The sequence below is a fragment of the Mobula birostris genome, chromosome 2 (genome assembly GCF_030028105.1).
Source record: "Mobula birostris isolate sMobBir1 chromosome 2, sMobBir1.hap1, whole genome shotgun sequence".
Classification (NCBI taxonomy): Eukaryota; Metazoa; Chordata; class Chondrichthyes; order Myliobatiformes; family Myliobatidae; genus Mobula; species Mobula birostris.
Genome location: NC_092371.1, coordinates 103,735,626 through 103,754,932, shown reverse-complemented (window position 1 = coordinate 103,754,932; position 19,307 = coordinate 103,735,626).

Below are 19,307 nucleotides of genomic sequence, written 5' to 3'. Positions count from 1 at the left end.
GTGTATATCAATTTGACTGGGGTGAAGTGAGTATTTCAGTTCAACTGAGGAAGGATGAGTATTTCAGTTTTATTGAGGTGAATTGTGTTGTGTGTTTCAGTTCGGGTGAGGTGAGTATTTGAGTTCGCGCTGAGGTGAGATGTGGATTTCAGTTCGCGTGAGGTGAGCATTTCAATTCGTGGGAGGTGAGTATTTCAGTTCATATCACTAGGTTTTATTCCTGTTTGACTGAGGCAATGAGAGTATTTGATTTGTATTGACTATAGTCGAATATTTCTGTTTCATTGAGTTCAGATTAGCATTACCATTCGACCTTGGTGCTGTGATTATTTCAGATATATTGGAAAGAGTAATTGTGATTGAGCTGTGGGGAGCCTTTTGAGTTTGATTGATGTGAGGTGCGTGTTTCAGTTCGACTACATTGAGGTGAGAATTTTGAATTTGATTGAAGCGATTATTTTAGATTGAGGTGTGGTGAGTCTTTGCTGGTGATTGTGGTGAGGTGCTTATTTTCGTTTGATAGAGGTGATGAGTTGTTCAGATTGATAGAGGTGAGGTGAACATTTCAGTTCGACTAGGGTGAGGTGAGTATATCAGTTTTACTGAGGTGACGTGAGTACTTCAGTTTTACTGAGGTGAGTATTTCAGTTTGACTGAGGTGAGCAGAGTATTTCTGTCTGACTGAGGTGAGGAGAGTATTTCTGTCTGACTGATGTGAGGAGAGTATTTCAGTTTGTCAGAAGTGAGGTGAGAATTTCAGTTTCATTGAGGTGAGGTGAGTATTTCAGTTTGTCTGGTGAGTTGAGTATTTCAATTTGATAGAAGTGAAGTGAATATTTTGTTTTACTGATGTGAGCATTTCAGGTCGACAGGGGTGTGATGATCATTGCAGTTCGACTGGGGTGGGGTGAGTATTGCAGTTCGACCGGGGTGAGGTGAGTATTGCAATTCGACCGGGGTGAGGTGAGTTTTTCAGTTCGACCAGGGTGAGGTGAGTATTTCAGTTCAACGGGGGTGAGGTGAGTTTTTCAGTTCGACAGGGGTAAGGTGAGTTTTACAGTTTGACTGGGGTAAGGTGAGTATTTCACATTGACAGAAGTGATGTGAATATTTCAGTTAGATTGAGGTGAGTGAGTGTTTTGGTTCGAATGAGGAGACTACTTTAGTTTCCTTGAGGTGATGTGAGTGTTTTAGTTTGATAGATGTGAGGTGAGTATTGCAGTTTATGTCACAGGATGTGCTGGGAACGGACCCAAGTGTAAGACACAGACACTGAAGTACAAGGAACAGGACTTGACTAGAGTAAGGACGTGACAGGATTCAGGCAAGGAGCGGGGACAAGAGTGCAGACTTGGGCTAGGGAAAGCGGGACCAGGACTAGGAACCATGAACTAGGAGACAAGGCTTGGACTCTGAGCCTGAGACTGGACAAGGACCCAGAACCTGGGTTTGCCTCGGGCTTCGACCCCAGAATCAGGCAAGGACATGACTTGACTTGAGGCTGGGGTCTTGGGTCTCGAGGCTTGGCTTCCGGATCGTCGATGCTGGGGTTCTTGGAGCTTGGCTGCGGGATCGTTGAGGCTGGGGTTCTTGGAGCTTGGCTGCGCGATCGTCGAGGCTGGGGTTCTTGAAGCTTGGCTGTGGGATCGTTGAGGCTAGGGTAGTCACTCAGCTGGCCCGGGAAACAGCCGAATCCATACCACAAAGACCACTCCTACAAGTGGCAACAAGGCTCCATGAAGCAGTGGTCCTCCAACCAGGCCTAGAGATCACAAATGGTTTCATCAGCAGGTTGCTCCAAGGGGGACCGACAAGACAAACCAGCAGCCCACACTCAATCCCAAGGCTACAAGGCAAGCCCAAATATGGGAATCAGGTGCCTATGATTAACTGAAACAAGGGACAGCTGGAAGACGCGGAGTCCTGAGTCCACGGACCGGACCGTGAACCAGAATGCGGACTTCACGGACCAGACCGTGACAGTTTAAGTAGTTGATGTGTTGAGAGTATTTCTGTTTGATAGATGTGTGATGAATATTTTGGTTTGATTGAGGTTGAGGTGATTATTTCAGTTCGACTGAGCTGAGGTGAGTAGTGTAGTTCAGCAGGGGTAATGTGAAAATTTCAGTTCGACTTGGGCAAGGTGAGTAAATCAGTTTGACTGGGGTGAAGTGAGTATTTCAGTTTGACTGAGGTGAATTGTGTTGTGTATTTCAGTTTGTGTGAGGTGACTATTTGAGTTCAACTGAGGTGAGGTATGTACTTCAGTTCGCGTGAGGTGAGCATTTCATTTTGTCTGAGGTGAATATTTCCGTTCATATGACGAGGTGTTCTTTCTGTTTGACTGAGGCAATGAGAGTATTTGATTTGTATTGACTATAGTCAAATATTTCTGTTTCATTGAGTTGAGACTAGCATTACCATTCGACCTTGGTGCAGTGAGTATTTCAGTTTTGATGAGGTGAGTATTTCAGTTTGATTGAGGTGAGGTGAGTATTTGAATTTTACTGAGAGTATGGTGAATATTTCAGTTTTGGTAAGCTGAGTATTTCAGTTTGATAGAAGTGAGGTGAGTATTTCAGTTTGACTGAGGTGAAGTGAGTATTTCTGTTTGACTGAGGTGAAGTGAGTATTTCAGTTTGACAGAAGTGAGGTGAGTATTTCAGTTTGGCTCAGGTGATGTGAGAATTTCAGTTCGACTGGGGTGAGGTGAATATTTCAGTTTGATAGAAGTGATTTGAATATTTCAGTTAGATTGAGGTGAGTTGGGTATTTCAGTTCAATTGAGTTGCAGTGAGAATTGCTTCTGGCTGAGGTGAGGTGAATACTTCAGTTTGACTGAGATGAAGTGAGAATTTTGAGTTTGATGGAAGCGACTATTTTAGATGGAGTTGTGGGTAGCTTCTCTGTATGAATGAGGTGAGGTGAATATTTCATGTTGACTGGGTTAAGGTGAGTATTTCATTTTGACTGAAGTTAGTTGGGTATTTCAGTTCGACTGAGGTTTGGTCAGTATTTCAGTTCGTCTGGGGTGAGGTGATATTTCAATTTGATAGAAGTGAAGTTAATATTTCGTTTTACTGATGTGAGTATTTCAGGTCGACGGGGTGAAGTGATTATTTCAGTTTGATTGAGATGAGGTAAGTATTCCAGTTTGATATTGTTGAGGTGAGTATTTCAGTTTGACTGACGTGATGTGAGTATTTCTGTTTCACTGAGGTGAGGTGAGCATTTCTGTTTGACTGAGGTGATGTCAATATTTTTGTTTGACGGAGGTGAGGTGAGTATTTCAGTTTGACAGAAGTGAGGTGAGTATTTCAGTTTGCCTCAGGTGATGTGAGAATTTCAGTTTGACTGAGGTGAGGTGAGAATTTCAATTTGACTGAGGTGATATGAGTATTTTAGTTCAACAGTTGTGAGTATTTCAGTTTGATTCAGTTGAGCGGAGTACTTCAGTTTGGCTGAGGTGAGAAGGTTCGAGTTTTATTGAGAAAGAGTGAGTGTTTGGCTTTGACTGAGATGAGTAGCAATAAGTACTTCAAATTGATTGAAGTGAAGTGAGTATTTCAGTTTGACTGATTGAGGTGAGTACTTTAGTTTGATTGAGGTTACGTCAGTATTTCATTCTGATTGAAGTGAAGGCAGTATTTCAATTTGTTTGATGCACGATGAGTATTTCAGTTTGTCTTAGGTGATTTGTTATTTCTGTTTGCTGAGGCGAGGTGAATATCTGAGTTGGATTGGATAGAGGAGAATATTTCTGTTTCATTGAGTTAAGTATTACCATTCGACTGGGGTGCAGCAGGTATTTCAGTTTGACTAAGGTGAGGTGAGAATTTTGAGTTTGATTGAAGCATGTATTTTAGATTTTGGAATGGTGAGCATTTGCTGGCGATTATGGTGAGTTGAGTATTTTGGTAAGCTATATTGACTGTTGTGTTGTATATCTTACTATTCATACTATTCATTACAAATTACTATAATTTGCACATTGCATATCCATACAGAGATGTAATATAAAGATTTTTACTCCTCACATATGTGAAAGATGTAAGAAATAAAGTCAATTCATATCAATTCTAAAAGCCTCTTAATTATCCCTAATATATCTGTCTCTACCCACCCCCCCCAGAGTGTCCCACACGCCCACCACTTTCTGTGTTTAAAAAAAATTATGTCTGACCTTTTCAAGCAGAACTTTATTGTCATCTGACTGTGGGTATTTACAACTAAACAAAACAATGTTCCTCCCAGACGATGGTGCCCCCACAATTCACAGCACATAACACAAAATATGACCACAAGTAAGTTATAATAAATATTATTCAAAATGCATGTGAATTGTGCAGCATCAATAAACAGGTTAACATGTCCATTTATACATTCTCAATAGCATGAATATTTAGTGTAGTTGTTCCCTGTCAATGTTACAAATTCAGTTTCTTCTCTGTTGATTTTTCTTTGTTGCATCTGTACTTAAAATGCAAAGCAAACTGGAAGAGTTAATGTTTAGACCTTAGTTCAAATAACTTGAGTAGATTGCAATATTAACAATGTAACAAGAACATATTTCTGGTTAAAAAATCCATTTAACAAAGAACTACTGGAAAAGACACAGGAATTCCTTAAAGTTCAAAACTGTGGCAAAGTTATTCATGTAAATGTTTTATATATTTGGTTTAAAAATACAACAGAACAAAATGTAACCACAAAATTTGAACGTGCGTGCAACTATCAAAGTTAGCTGCAGTAACTGTAATCCATTGCAGCTTACAAAATTTTAAATTAATCTTTCAAAATTTCAATTTATTCAGAAATCACAGATTTCTAAGGTTTAATTGCTCTAAACTAGGCATATGGTTTAAAATATTGGGGTGCCATAGTAGCATAGTGGTTAGCATGACATTATTATAGCTTGGAGCATCAGAATTTGGAGTTCAATTCCGGCATCCCTGTAAGCAAGCTTATATGTTCCTTCCCATGTGCGCATTGATGTTTCCTCTGAGTACTCTGGTTTTCTCCCACAATCCAAAGATGTACCATTAGTAGGTTAATTGGTTGTTGTAAATTATCCTGTGATTAGGCTAGGGTTAAGTCAGTGGGTTGTTGGGTCGTGCCGCTCAAACAACCGAAAGGGCCTGTTCCATGCTGCATCTCTAAATAAAACTAAATAAAACAACTTCATAATTTGTAATGGAAGAAAAAAATTTCAAAGCAGTCTCTATAAATTGTTAAAGGGCTAAAAGTTTGTTTATGCTTAATGGGCTAATAATGTTTGACAAAACTGTGCGAGAGAGTACTTTTTTTTTCTAATGGCTGCTTTTAATTTAGTTCAAACTGACACAAGCCCTCTGGGACTCCATAATGAAAACAATAACTCAAGCTAACTTTTTTTCTTCTTGTTTTGCTATCGCAAAAGAAAATCGTTAAGTAAATAATGTTAAAACTTTTCAGCTGTGTTTCAGACTTCACTGGAATATGTTTTCGAGGAAAGGTCGGAAAAATTGCACGGCAGTGTCCAAGTTAAAGTTGATTACAAGGACCCATGGCCAGCTTGTCAGATGATCACTTTGATACTGTATGTTAATGTGACAAAGGCTCCCAGAATTCTCTGTGAGTGACAGAGCTGGCTTGGATGGCTGTTACAGATTGGGGAAGTTAACTGCTGCCTTTGGCGTTAGTTAAAACAGCTGCCAGTCAGTGAGAAGCAACGTAAACTAGCTGCCAATCAAATGCCATCTAGGAAAGAGGGTTATAGTCAATCAGGGTGAAACAGTAGTTTGACAATGTAATTACCAGCACTGCTGGAACAGCACAGCTTAGAGTAGATAGATAGAGTTTTATTGATTTATTTAGAGGAGGAAATTTATCAATGTCGAGGTCTGGATGCAAAAGGTCTCTCTCAGAAGGACGTTGACCGGTTCTGTGGAAAATCCAAGTTGATAGTTCTGTCGAAACATCCATTTTACCCTTTTAAATGGAAAAGAAATTGTGAAAAAGTAATGATTTATGTCATCGCACATCAGTGGCTTTTGTAACATGAGACAGGCTAACACAAATTTTTCATGTGACTGCTTATTGAGAATTATTTTGAGCTGTGGAAACTGTGAACTGGCCACTTTTTCAGCCAGTTTCTGTTGCTTGGAAACTTTTCATTTCTTTAACATTCTGATAATACTGGTCACCCCACCACAAGAAAGATGTTGAGGCTGTGGCGATGATGCAGAAGATGCTGCTTGGATTAGGGGGCATGCGCTATAATGAGGAGTTGGACAAACTAGGGTTGTTTTCTCAGGAGCAACGGAGTCTGAGGGGAGATCTGATAGAGGCTTATAAGATTATGAGAGGCGTAGATAGAGTAGACAGGGAGTATCTGTTTCCCAGGGTTGAAATGTCTAATACTGGAGCGCACACATTTAATGTGAGTGGGGGTAGGTTCAAAGGACGTGAAGGGCAAGTTTTTTTACACAGGGAGTGGTGGGTGCCTGGGAAGCATTAGAGACTTTTAAGAGGCATTTAGATAGGTCCATGAATGTGAGGAGAATGGAAAGATATGGACATTGTGTAGGTAGAAGAGATTAAGCAGTTGGCTATTTGATTGCTAATTTAATAGGTTCAGCACAACATTGTGGGGCTGAAGGTCCTCTTCCTGTCCTGTACTGTTCTGTGTGTCATATTCTCTGGACCTCCATCTACTTCAAGAAGCTGCTCTACCATGATCCATACTTCTGGAAGAAGGAGATTCTCACCCATACAGCTGGAAGTCACCAATATTTATGTGTCACTTTTTCAGAATACAGACATTGCTTTTGAGAGCATCGTTCATTGCCCAAGTCCAGCTGATCTGGAAAAGCCAGTGCGATGCTCATTTCTAACGTACTGCAACATTTGAAGAGCCATGAGGTAATGCTGCAGCTCTGTAAAGCTTTGGTTAGGCCACACTTGGAGTATTGTGTTCATTTCCGATCCCCCTCATTATAGGAAGGATGTGGAAACTTTAGGGAGCGTGCAGAAGGGATTTAGCAGGATGCTGCCAGGATTAGAGGGTATGTCTTGTGAGGATAGGCTGAGCAAGCTAAGGCTTTTCTCTGGAGTGAAGAAGAATGGGAGCTGCCTTGATTGTAAGATAATAAGAGGTGTAGATTGAGTATCATCCAGAGACTTTTTTCCCAGGGCCGAAAAGGCTAATACAAGAGGGCATAATTTTTAGGTGATTAGAGGAAAGTATAGAGGGGATGTCAGATGTAGGTTTTTTTTTACACAGAGTGATGGGTGCTTAGAACACTTTTCAAGGTGTGGTGGTAAAGCTAGATACATTAGGGGGATATAATAGACTCTTAGATAGGCACATGGATGAGGGAAACATGGAGGGGTAGGTAGGAGGGAAGGATTAGGTTGATCATAGTCATAGTCATACTTTATTGATCCCAGGGGGAAATTGGTTTTCGTTACAGTTGCACCATAAATAATAAATAGTAATAGAAACATAAATAGTTAAATAGTAATATGTAAATTATGCCAGTAAATTATGGAATAAGTCCAGGACCAGCCTATCAGCACAGGGTATCTGACCCTCCAAGGGAGGAGTTGTAAAGTTTGATGGCCACAGGCAGGAATGACTTCCTATGACGCTCTGTGCTGCATCTTGGAGGATGAGTCTCTGGCTGAATGTACTCCTGTGCCCACCCAGTACATTATGTAGTGGATGGGAGACATTGACCAAGATGGCAAGCAACTTAGACAGCATCCTCTTTTCAGACACCACTGTGAGAAAGTCCAGTTCCATCCCCACAACATCATAGAGCAGGTTAAAAGGTTAGTACAACATCTTGAGCTGAAGGGTCAGTGTTGTTCTGTTATGTTCTATGTTTGATAGAGCCATAGAACCATAGAACATTACAGCACAGAAACAGGCGTTTTGGCCCTTCTTGACTGTGCCGAACCATTTTTCTGCCTAGTCCTACTGACCTGCACCTGGGCCATATCCCTCCATACACCTCTCATCCATGTACCTGTCCAAGTTTTCCTTAAATGTTAAAAGTGAGCCCGCATTTACCGCTTCATCTGGCAGCTCATTCCACACTCCCACTACTCTCTGTGTGAAAAACCTCCCCTAATGTTCCCTTTAAACTTCTCCCCCTTCACTCTTAACCCATGTTCTCTGTTTTTTTTCTCCCCTAGCCTCAGTGGAAAAAGCCTGCTTGCATTCACTCTTTCTATACCCATCATAATTTGATATACCTCTATCAAATCTCCCCTCATTCTTTCACGCTCCAGGGAATAAAGTTCTAACCTATTCAACCTTTCTCTGTAACTCAGTTTCTCAAGTCCGGGCAATATCCTTGTAAACCTTCTCTGCACTCTTTCAACCTTATTAATATCCTTCTTGTAATTTGGTGACCAAAACTGTACACAATACTCCAAATTCGGCAGGAAGATATTCATGCAGTGATGATATGCAGGAACTTGCTGAATTTAGACCCAACAACAATGACGAAACTGTGATTTATTTGTAAGCTTGCATAGTGTGTCAGTGCTGAATGTTAAGGTCTGATGGAAATCATTCTTGTGAACCTCCTGCGGACCATGATAATTCCTTAAAGCTAACTTGTGCCAATTTCGTGTGAGAATTAAAATGGCACTCATTTCCACGCACCAAATTCTGATTTCAATTCAGATGTGGAAAATCCAGGTGAGTGATAAATAATTCTAGCACAACAAGCTGTCAGAAGCAGAGGTAGACCTAGAAAGAGTGAGAAAGAGAGAGTGAGGGGAGGAGCAAGATTGTACCTCTGGCTTCCAACAAATTAATGCAATATTTCATCAGGGGTCTGAGGAGATTTGGTATGACCATAAGACACAGGAGCAAAATTAGGCCATTCGACCCATTGAGACTGCGTTGTGGCTGACTTATTTTCTCTCTCAATGCCATTCACCTGCCTTCCCCCCACCCCCATAACATTTTATGCCCAGACTAATCAAGAGCCTATCAACCTGCACTTTAAATATGCCCAATGACTTGGACTGCGTAGAATATGCAACCATCAGTTCTTTGCTTCATTATGGCACACTGCTAACAGGAGCAGTTCTGAGGCCTTTCAATGGTGCACAGATTGACATTCTCTGAAGCACTTTCTGCAAGTTGGTGACGATGAGGGTTATCACAAAATGCTTGATGTGTGACCCCAATATTTGTGAATAATGAAAGGAATGTACATATTCCAGGACCACCTGATAAGACCATAAGAACATAAGAGCAGAAATAGGCCACTTGGCCCATCAAGTTTGCTCTATCATTCAATCATGTCTGACTTAGTATCCCTCTCAATCCATTCTTCTGCATTCTCCCTGCAACCTTTGACACCCAGACTAATCAAGAACCTATTAACTCCAACCTTAAATATTCCCAATGATTTGACAATGAATTCCACAGAGTCACCGCACTCTGACCAAAGGAATTCTTCCTTATCTTACTTCTAAAGGGGCGACTTTCTATTCTGAGTCCGTGCCCTCTGGTCTTCCGTGGGCCAAATGACCTAATTCTGCTCCTATGACTTATGGTCATACGCTCATGGTAGAACGGGAAGCTTCACTGGCTAGCTTCATATGTGAAGGGAAGTAACTTTAGGAATGCATCGGAGGGTTATTACTCTGTAAGGGAACATGAACTGAACTCTGAAAGGCTGTAAGTGAGAAAGATAGAGGAAAAGGTGATGCCATCGGTAACTCCATATTTGATTAGTTCTTGTCCCTTGGGTTTAAGGTGAGGTGAGCTTCTCATACCTTAAACCTGAGATAAGCTGAGCAATACCAGTGAGTAAAATCTGCAAGTAGAAATACAAACGAGAGAAAACCTGCAGATGTTGGAAATCTGAGAAAGAAACACCTATCCCCTAGTGTTCCTCTCTCCCCTCTCCCCCACTTTAAAATCTACTCCTTGGCTTTTTTTTCTCCAGTCCTGCCAAAGGGTTTTGGCCCGAAACGTTGACTGTACTTTTTTCTGTAGATGCTAGCTGGCCTTCTGGGTTCCTCCAGCACCTTGAGAACTGAAAATAACCCTGGAATCATTGTCTGCCTTCCTGTCAAGTACGATTCATGTTATATTCACCCCCAGCTTGGTGTACATTCTCTGGACTCAGAAAAGCATCTGGCTCAGATGGGACACCTGGCCATGCCTAAAGACCTGTGCTGATCAACTTGCTGGTGTTTTCACTGAGACCTTTGACCTCTCACTTCGGCATTCTGAGTTACACACCTGCCTGAAGTAGGCTTCAGTTATACTGGTGCCTGAGAAGAGTGTGATGATCTACCTCTATGAGTATTGCCCAGTAGCACTTGCATTCACAGTGATGAAGTGCTTTGAGAGGTTGGTGATGAAACATATCAACTCCTGCCTGAGAATCAACTTAGATCCACTCCAATTTTCCAACTGGAGAAACAGGTCCACAGCAGAGGTCATCTCATTGACTCCTTACTCAGCCCTGGAACATCTGGACAGCAAAAATGAATACGTCAGGACGCTCTTTGTCAACTACTGCTCAGCATTCAATACCATCATCCCCTCAAAACTAATCAATAAGCTCTAAGTATCTCAATATCTCCATGTGCAACTGGATTCTGAATTTCTTCACTTGCAGATCCCACTCAGTTCGGATTGACAACAACATCTCCTCCACCATCTCCATCAGCGCAGGTAGACAACAAGGCTGTAGGCTTAGATCCCGGCTCTACTTGCTTTATACTTATGACTGTGTGGCTAAGTACAGCTCCAATGTCGTATTTATATTTGCTGATGACACCACTGTCATAGGCTGAATCAAAGTTGGTGATGAACCAGCATATAGGAAGGTGATTGAAAATATGACTGAGTGCAGCCCTCGTCGGAGGATCAGAGGTGGAGAGGGTTATCAGCTTCAAATTTCTAGGTGTTATTATTTTGGAGGACCTGTCCTCAGCCCAGAACGTAAGTGAAATTATGAAAAAGGCACATCAGCACCAACATCGCATGCCCACAGCAGTAGTTTGCAGAGATTGGGCATTACATCTAAAACTTTGACAAACTTCTATAGATGTGTAGTGGAGAGTATATTGACTGGCTGCCTCACAACCTGGTATGGAAACACCAATGCCCTCCAAACAAAAAAATTCTACAAAAAGTAGTGGGTATGGCCCAGTCCATCATGGTTAAAACCCTCCCCACCATTGAGAACATCTACATGAAACACTGCCACAGGAAAGCAGCATCTATCATCCAGGACCCTCACCACATAGGACATCCTCTCTTCTCACTGCTGCCATCAGGAAGAAGGTACTGGAGCCTCAAGACTCACACCGCCAGGTTCAGGAACAGTTATTACTCTTCAACCATCAGGCACTTGAACCAAAGGAGATAACTTCACTCAATTCCATTTGCCCCATCATTGAAATGTTCCCAGAATGAATAAATTCACTTCCAAGGACTCTTCATTTCGTGTTCTCGATATTTATTGTCTATTTATTTATTACTATTATTTCTTCTTTTGAATACGCACAGTTTGTTGTTTTCTGCACTCTGGTTGAATGACCTAGTTGAGTGGTCTTTCATTGATTTTGTTATGGTTATTATTCTATAGATTTATTGAGCATGCATGCAAGGAAATGAATCTCAGGGCTGTATATGGTGACATATAAGTACTTTGATAATAAAATTTACTTTGAACTTTGATGGAGTGCAGATTGTTATACGGCATATAGATACAAATAGACTAAACCTTTGACAATGTCAGCAACTCCAGTGAAGTGTACTGAAAGCTCTGATTAATAAATTCTTTACTTCTCCCAATGCAATGACAGTTAAATTTTGACATCATCAGCCTGGAAGTTTTCCATTTTTATCACAGATCTTTTACTTCAAGAGATAGTAGATTGATGGCAGCTATCAAATAAATAACTTTATTATATTTCGGCCTCGTTTTAGTCAAATCCAATCTGTCTGTTCAACATATAGGCTGTTGTCCACTGAACTCTTCTGCTATGCACTCAGCCAGATAATGAACATTCTCTTTCCAGAAAGGGATGAAAGGCCATGAGAGTAGATTTTGTAGAGTCAGTGTGTGACCCATGTGAATAGCTCTAACACTACAGTTAGTATCCATTATTTTTAGTATGTCTCAATACCATGGTTCATGTAATTATGATTGGGGATGTCTTTGTTTGTGTGAAGGTTAATTCTATTGTATTTCTTTGTTCTGCTGTAAATGCCTGTAAGAAAATGAATCTCAGGGTAATGGATGGCAACATATCTGCACTCAATAATAAACTTACTTTGGACTCTGATTTTGAACTTTAGATGCTGTTTAAGGACAGACAAACAAAGAATGTGCAAATGGAAAAAAAACTGTGCACTTACAATAAATAGATAGATAAGAAATTAAATAGATAAATGGACAATAAATAAATAAAACCAAGAACTTGAATTGTGGAGTCCTTGAAAGTGAGTCTATTGGTTGTGGAATCAGTTCAGCGTTTAGGTGAGTGATTATCCACGCTGGTTCAGGACCCGGATGTTTGAAAGGTAATAATTGTTCCTGAACCTGGTGGTGTGGGTCCTGATGCTCCTGTACCACTTTCTTGATGGTACCAGTGAGAAGAGAGCATGTCCTGGGTGGTGGAGTCCATGATAATAGATTCAGTGCAAGAAATCACTGTGGAATGTTGAGAGAAAAACACAGTTGATTGAAATGTATTCTAGGAGATAAGACCATAAGACATAGGATTAGAATTCGGTCATTCAACCACCAAGTCTGCTCTGTCATATCTGATTTATTATCCCTCTCAAATTTATTCTCCTGCATTCTCCCTGTAGCCTTTGATTAACCAAAGAACCTATCAACCTCCACTTAAATATACCCAATGACTTGGCCTCCACAGCCATCTGCAGCAACGAATTCCACTGATTCACCAGCCTGTGGTTAAAGAAATTCCTTCTCATCTTTGTTTTAAATGGATGTACCTCTGTACTCACCCACTATAGGAAACATCCTCTCCACATCCACTTGGTCTAGGCTTTTCAATATTCAATAGGTTTTAGTCAGATCCCCCCTTTATCTTCTAAGCTCCAGTGAGTACAGACCCAGTGCCATCTAATGCTGCTCATATGTTACCCCTTTCACTCCCAGAAACATTCTCGTGAACCTCCTCTGGATCCTCTCCAATGCCAGTACATCTTTTCCCTGATAAGGGGCTCAAAACTGTTTCTAATACTCTGTGCAGTCTGACCAATGCCTTTGAAACACTGAGCATTTGACTAAACCACAGCTCTGTGATGCTCACGATGTCATACATACTATTCTCTAACTGTGCTACAAGGACAATTACCTTATTCTGTATGTTGTTTGATATTCGATATTGGAAATTATTTTGGATTTGATATTCTATGACTTGAAAGGTCAACCTTGGAAAAACTCACTCCATTGTCACAGAGTCATAGAGTCCTAGAGCATTACAGCATGGAAATAGGCTCTTTGGTCCATCTAGTCCATGCTGAGCCATTAATCTGCCTAGTCCCATTGACCTTCACCTGGACCATAGACCTACATACCCCTCCTATTCATGTACCTATCCAAATTTCTCTTAAATGTTGAAATCTAATATGAATTCTCCGCTTGCGCCGGCAGCTCATTCCACATTCTCAACACCCTCTGAGTGAAGAAATTCCCCCTTTGGTTCCCCTTAACCATTTCATCTTTCACCCTTAACCTATGACCTCTAGTGCTAGTCTCATCCAACGTCAGTGGTAAAAGTCTGCTTGCATTTACCTTATCTATATCCCTCATAATTTTTTATACCTTCATCAAATCTCCCCTCAATCTTCTACATTATTCTTCCATGAATAATCTGAACCTATTCAATCTTCCACAATAACTCAAGTCCTCCAGTATCAGCCACATCTTGTAAATTTTCTCTGCACTCTTTCAATCTTATTGGCATCTTTCCTGTAGGTAGGTGACCAAAACTGCATACAATACTCCAAATTAGGCCTCATTAATGTTCCATACAATTTCAACATAATATCCCAACTCTTGTACCCAATACATTGTTTTATGAAGGCCAATGTGGCAAAAGCTTTCTTTGTGACTATTTACTTGTGACGGCACTTTCAAGGAAATATGAATCCGTATTCCCAGATCCCTCTGTTCTACCTCACTACTCAGTGCCCTACCACGTTACCACGTAAGGCCTAATCTGGTTGGTCCTCCCATAGTGCAACACTTGTCTGCATAACATTGCATCTGTCGTTTTTCAGACCATTTTCCCAGCTGGTCCAGATCCTGCAGCAAGCTTTGATAGTCTTCCTTGTTGTCCAGTATACTGTCAATCTTTGCATCATCCACAAATTTGCTGATTCAGTTAACCACATTATCATTCAGATCATTGATATAGATGTCAAACAACAAAGGACCCAGTACCAATCCCTGTGGTACAAGTCCTCCAGTCAGAGAGGTAACTCTCTACTACCACTCTCCGGCTTCTTCCACAGAGTCAATGTCTAATCCAATTTTCTATCTCATTTTGAAAACCAAGCGACTGGATCTTCTTGAACAACCTCTCAAGCGGGACCGTGTCAAATACCTTACTAACGTCCATGTAGATAACATCCACTGTCTTTCCTTCATCAACATTCCTGGTACTTTCATCAAAAACCTCTGAGATTGGTTGGACGCAACCTACCATAAACAAAGCCATGTTGACTATCTCTATTCAATCCCTGTCTATCCAAATATTTATATACCTAGTCCCTTAGAATACCTTCCACCAACTTTACCACTACTGATGTCAAGCTCACCTACTTATGTTTTCTTGACTTATTCTTAGAGCCTTTCTTAAACAACGGAACAACATTAGCTATCGTCTAATCCTCCAGCACCTTACCCGTGGCTAAGGATATTTTCAATATCTTTGCTGAGGCCCTTGCTATTTCTGCACTAGCCTCCTACAAGTTCTGAGGGAACACATTGTCAGGGCCTGGAACGTGTAGAGGGAGAGTGAGTTTAAAATCAGCGGTTGGGGGCAGTCGACACATTTTGAGTGCTACATTTCCCAAGGAGACATTCAATTGCACATAATTAGGCACTAGGCCAAATCCAATAAAAAGGTCGATTGTAGCAGAGTGGTCATTGTGTGAGTGAGCCAGTGTTAGAGTAGGAAGAGAAGGGTTTGGTTTGTCGATGCTTCAGCAAGGAGAGGCGTAGGTTGTCGGTAGATTTTTTTTCATTATTTATGATTTCTTTCTTTCTTATTGCACATTTAAAGTAACAGTGATGCCAGGCAGGATAACGAACGCTCCTCTGGTGGGATGTGGGAAGGCAGGGAGACCTCCAGCGTCCCTGACGACTACAACTGCAAGAGATGCATCCAGCTGCAGCTTCTAACACTCTGCATGAAGACATTGGAGCTGGAAGGATCTGAGAAGCGTGGATTGAGACAGGCTGTTTTTTTTTTGGCAAAGATGTACTTAGTAAGTGGAAGGCCTTCAAAACTGAAATTTGGAGAATACAGAGTTTGTAATTTCTTATCAGAATAAAAGGCAAGGATAACAGGTTTAGGGAGCCTTGGGTTTTGAGAGATACTGAGGCCCTGGTTAAGAAAAAAAAGGAGGTGTGTAGTAGATATAGGCGGGGTGGGAACAAATGAGAAGTTCAAGAGAACTTAAAAAGGAAATCAGGAGGGCATGAGGTTGCTCTAGCAGATAAGGTGAAGGAAAATCCTGAGGGCTTCTACAGATATAGTAAGAACCAAAAGATAGCAAAGGACAAAGTTGGACCTCTGGAAGATCAGAGTGGTAATCTTGTGGAGCTGAAAGAGATGGGGGAGGTCGTATTTTGCATCTGTACTTACTTGGAAGATGAATAGATAATAGTTCAAAGGCTCAGAGGTTCATTTCTTAACAAAGTATGTATCCAGTGTACAGCTCTGAGATTCATCTTCTCTAGATATTCACAAATCAAAGAAAACTATGATAGTTGTTCAAAGAAAAACATCATCCCCCTGCACAAAAAAAAACAAATCTCGCAAACAGCATTATCATTAAACCCCCCCAGTGAGAAAAGAAAAATCATGCAAACAGCAACAAGAACATCAACCCCTTCCACAGAAAAACAAATCGTGCAAACAGAAAGAACATCAAACCCCAAACCTGAAAACTCTACACAAAAAAATCTAACTAATTCCGTCAAATGACAACAAGAGCATTAATCCCCCCACTATGCTGAAAAAGAAATTGGGCAAATTTAATTCAGTAGCACTGAATGTTCCCCGAGTAAGTTTTGTTAGAACATGGGAAACAAAAGATGAAGTAAGTAGTCAGTACCTCCTAGCCACTCTATCATTCAGTGAGGTCGTTGACTATCCTTCCTGTAGCCATTTCCATGCACTAACCTCTGAACTCTTGATTCCTGAACATGAATTGAATATATTCAATGACTGATACTCCATAGCCTGATGGACAGTGAGATCACTCACTGTCTGGGTGAAGGACATTCTTCTCTCCTCTGTCTCCAAAACCAATCCCTTATTTTGAGATCATGTGCTCTGCTTCTAGACATCCTAACTAAGGAGTACCAATGTTGCATCAAGCCTGACAACCTTCCTGAGGACTTTACACTTTTCAATGAGAATGCTTCTCACTCTTCCAAACATAGGAGGGTAGAGGTCCAGCCTGATTATCTTCCAAAATGAGGAGAATAGAAGTTTAGTCTTTTTAACGTCTCTATTACGGTACGCAGCCAACTATGCCAGTTTCTGGGGTTAAGACACTCCAATTCTCCAGAACATGGATAGCTGGTCCAATCCGCTTGTTAGCGGCCAACAATAACTTGCTTTGCGCATTTCCTTTAAACTTTCCCCAATTCCATAATTCCTGGTAAACTCACCTCTAAACTCTGAGGCCTGTGACTCAACACCTCCCTCTGCAACTGGATTTTTGATGTCCTGATCAGCAGACTGCAATCAGTAAGGATATGCATCAACACTTTCATGGAGTTGTTCTCAACACTGGTGTCCCACAAAGCTGTGTCCTCAGCCCCCTACTCTACTCGCTGCACACCCATGGCTGTGTGGACGGACCCTGCTCTAACCCCAGCTATAAATTTGCACTGCAGTGAGCCTTATCTCAAATAAGTCAGAGCACAGGAAAGAGATAGAGGGCCTTGTAAGCTCATATCACAAGGACAGCCCCTGCCTCAATGTCAGAAAAATAAAACAGCTGATCATTGACCTTTGACTTCAGACCAGGGGTGGGGGTGGCAGTGCACATGCTGTTGTCTACATCAGCAGTATTGAGGTTCAGAGGGTTGAGAGCTTCAGGTTCTGGGGTGTGAACATCATCAGTAGTCCGGCCTGGTCCAACCACCTAGACACCACGGCCAAGAAAGCTCACTGACACCTCTACTTCCTCAGGAGGCAGTAGAAATATGGCACATCCCCTTTGACCCTTACCACTTTTTATCGATGCACCATAAAAAGCATCTTATCTGGATGCATGGCAGCTTGGTACAGCAACAGCTTTGCCCATGAACATTACAAAACCGCAGAGAGTTGTGGACACAGCTCAATGTGTCACGGAAACCAGCCCTTCCCCCCTGGACTCTGGCTACACTTCCCATTGCCTTCGTAATCAAATACCCCATGCACCCCAGGCATTCTCTCTTCTTCCCCATCCCTTCAGGAGGAAAAGCCTGGCCAGGCTTAAGGACAGCTTCTATTCCCCATTATAAGATTATTGAATGGTTCCCAAGTATAATAAGATGGTCTCATGACCTCAGAAATTACTTTGTTGTGATCTTGCACCTTATTGTTTACCCTGCTCTGTACTTTCTCTGTAAAAGTAAGTTACACTTTACTCTGTACTCTGCTATTGCTTTACTTTGTACCACCTCAACGCACTGTTATGGAGATCTGATCTGTATGAACAGTATGCAGGGCAAGTTTTTCACTGTATCTCAGTACATGTGACAATAATAAACCAATTGACTATTTTCTTTTACCCTCTCACTATAAATGCATGTCCAATAACATTTGACATTTCTACTCAAGGAAAAAAACATTCAGAATGCCTACCTTATCTTTGCCTCTCATCATTTTATAACTATCTGTCCTCCAATGCAGGTTTGATCAAACCCTCCTTATGGCACAGACACTCTCATGTGGGCTGCATCCTGGTAAACCTCCTCTGGACACTTACCAAGCCCTCTGCATCCTTCCAGAATGGGGTGGCCAGAATTCAGCATCTTCTCTAGTGCCTTCACTATCACTGAAGTAAGGCTCAGTGTTTGATAATTTCCTGTAACCATCCATTCTTTCCACCTCAGTCTTCATTGATAGACCCAACATCTCTTCATTTTTGATTGGTGCATTTCATGGATTGTAGCATAGACCACACTGGTCTCACTATCCCTCAATTTTGTACTTTCAAAGATTTGCTTCTTTATCAGCTGTATGTCAAATCATACAGCGAATTGCGTGTTTGCTGGGGGCAGCCTGCAAATACTGGCACAGAGCTGGCACCAACATAGCATGCCCACTTTGCTTGATGGAGCAGCACAGAACATAACAAGCAACAGTAGCAACAATGAAAGCAAGCCTCCTTTCTCCCTCCCACCCATGTACATGCACAGTCCTTTAACCCCGAGGCAGGTCTACAACTCCAACCTCCAGCGGGCACAGACACGGGCCTGCAGACACTGAGCTTCAACCTCTTCAGCGGACTTAGATTAGATTAGATTAGATTTTTTTTAGATTATGAGGACACTCAGCCCTCGTTTATTGTCATTTAGAAATGCATGCATTAAAAAATGATACAATGTTCCTCCAGAGTGATATCACAAAAAAAACAGGACAAACCAAAGACTAACACTGACAAGACCACATAATCATAACATATAGTTACAGCAGTGCAAAGCAGTACCATAATTTGATAAAGAGCAGACCATGGGCACGGTAAAAAAAAGTCTCAAAGTTCCGATCAACTCCTGATAGTCCCGATAGCAGGTGGCAAAAGGGAGAAACTCTCCCTGCCATCAACCTCCAGGCCCCTACAACTGCCGATGCATTGGAAGCACCCGACCACAGCCGACTCTGAGTCCGTCCGAAAACTTAGAGCCTCCGACCAGCCCCACCGATGCAGCCTCCCGAGCACCGTCCTCTGCCGAGCGCTTCAACCCCGCCCCGGCCACCGAGCAACAAGCAAAGCCGAGGACACAGGGCCTTCTCCTCCGGCGATTCTGGATCATACAGTATCAGCGGCAGCGAAGAAGGCATTTCAGAAGTTT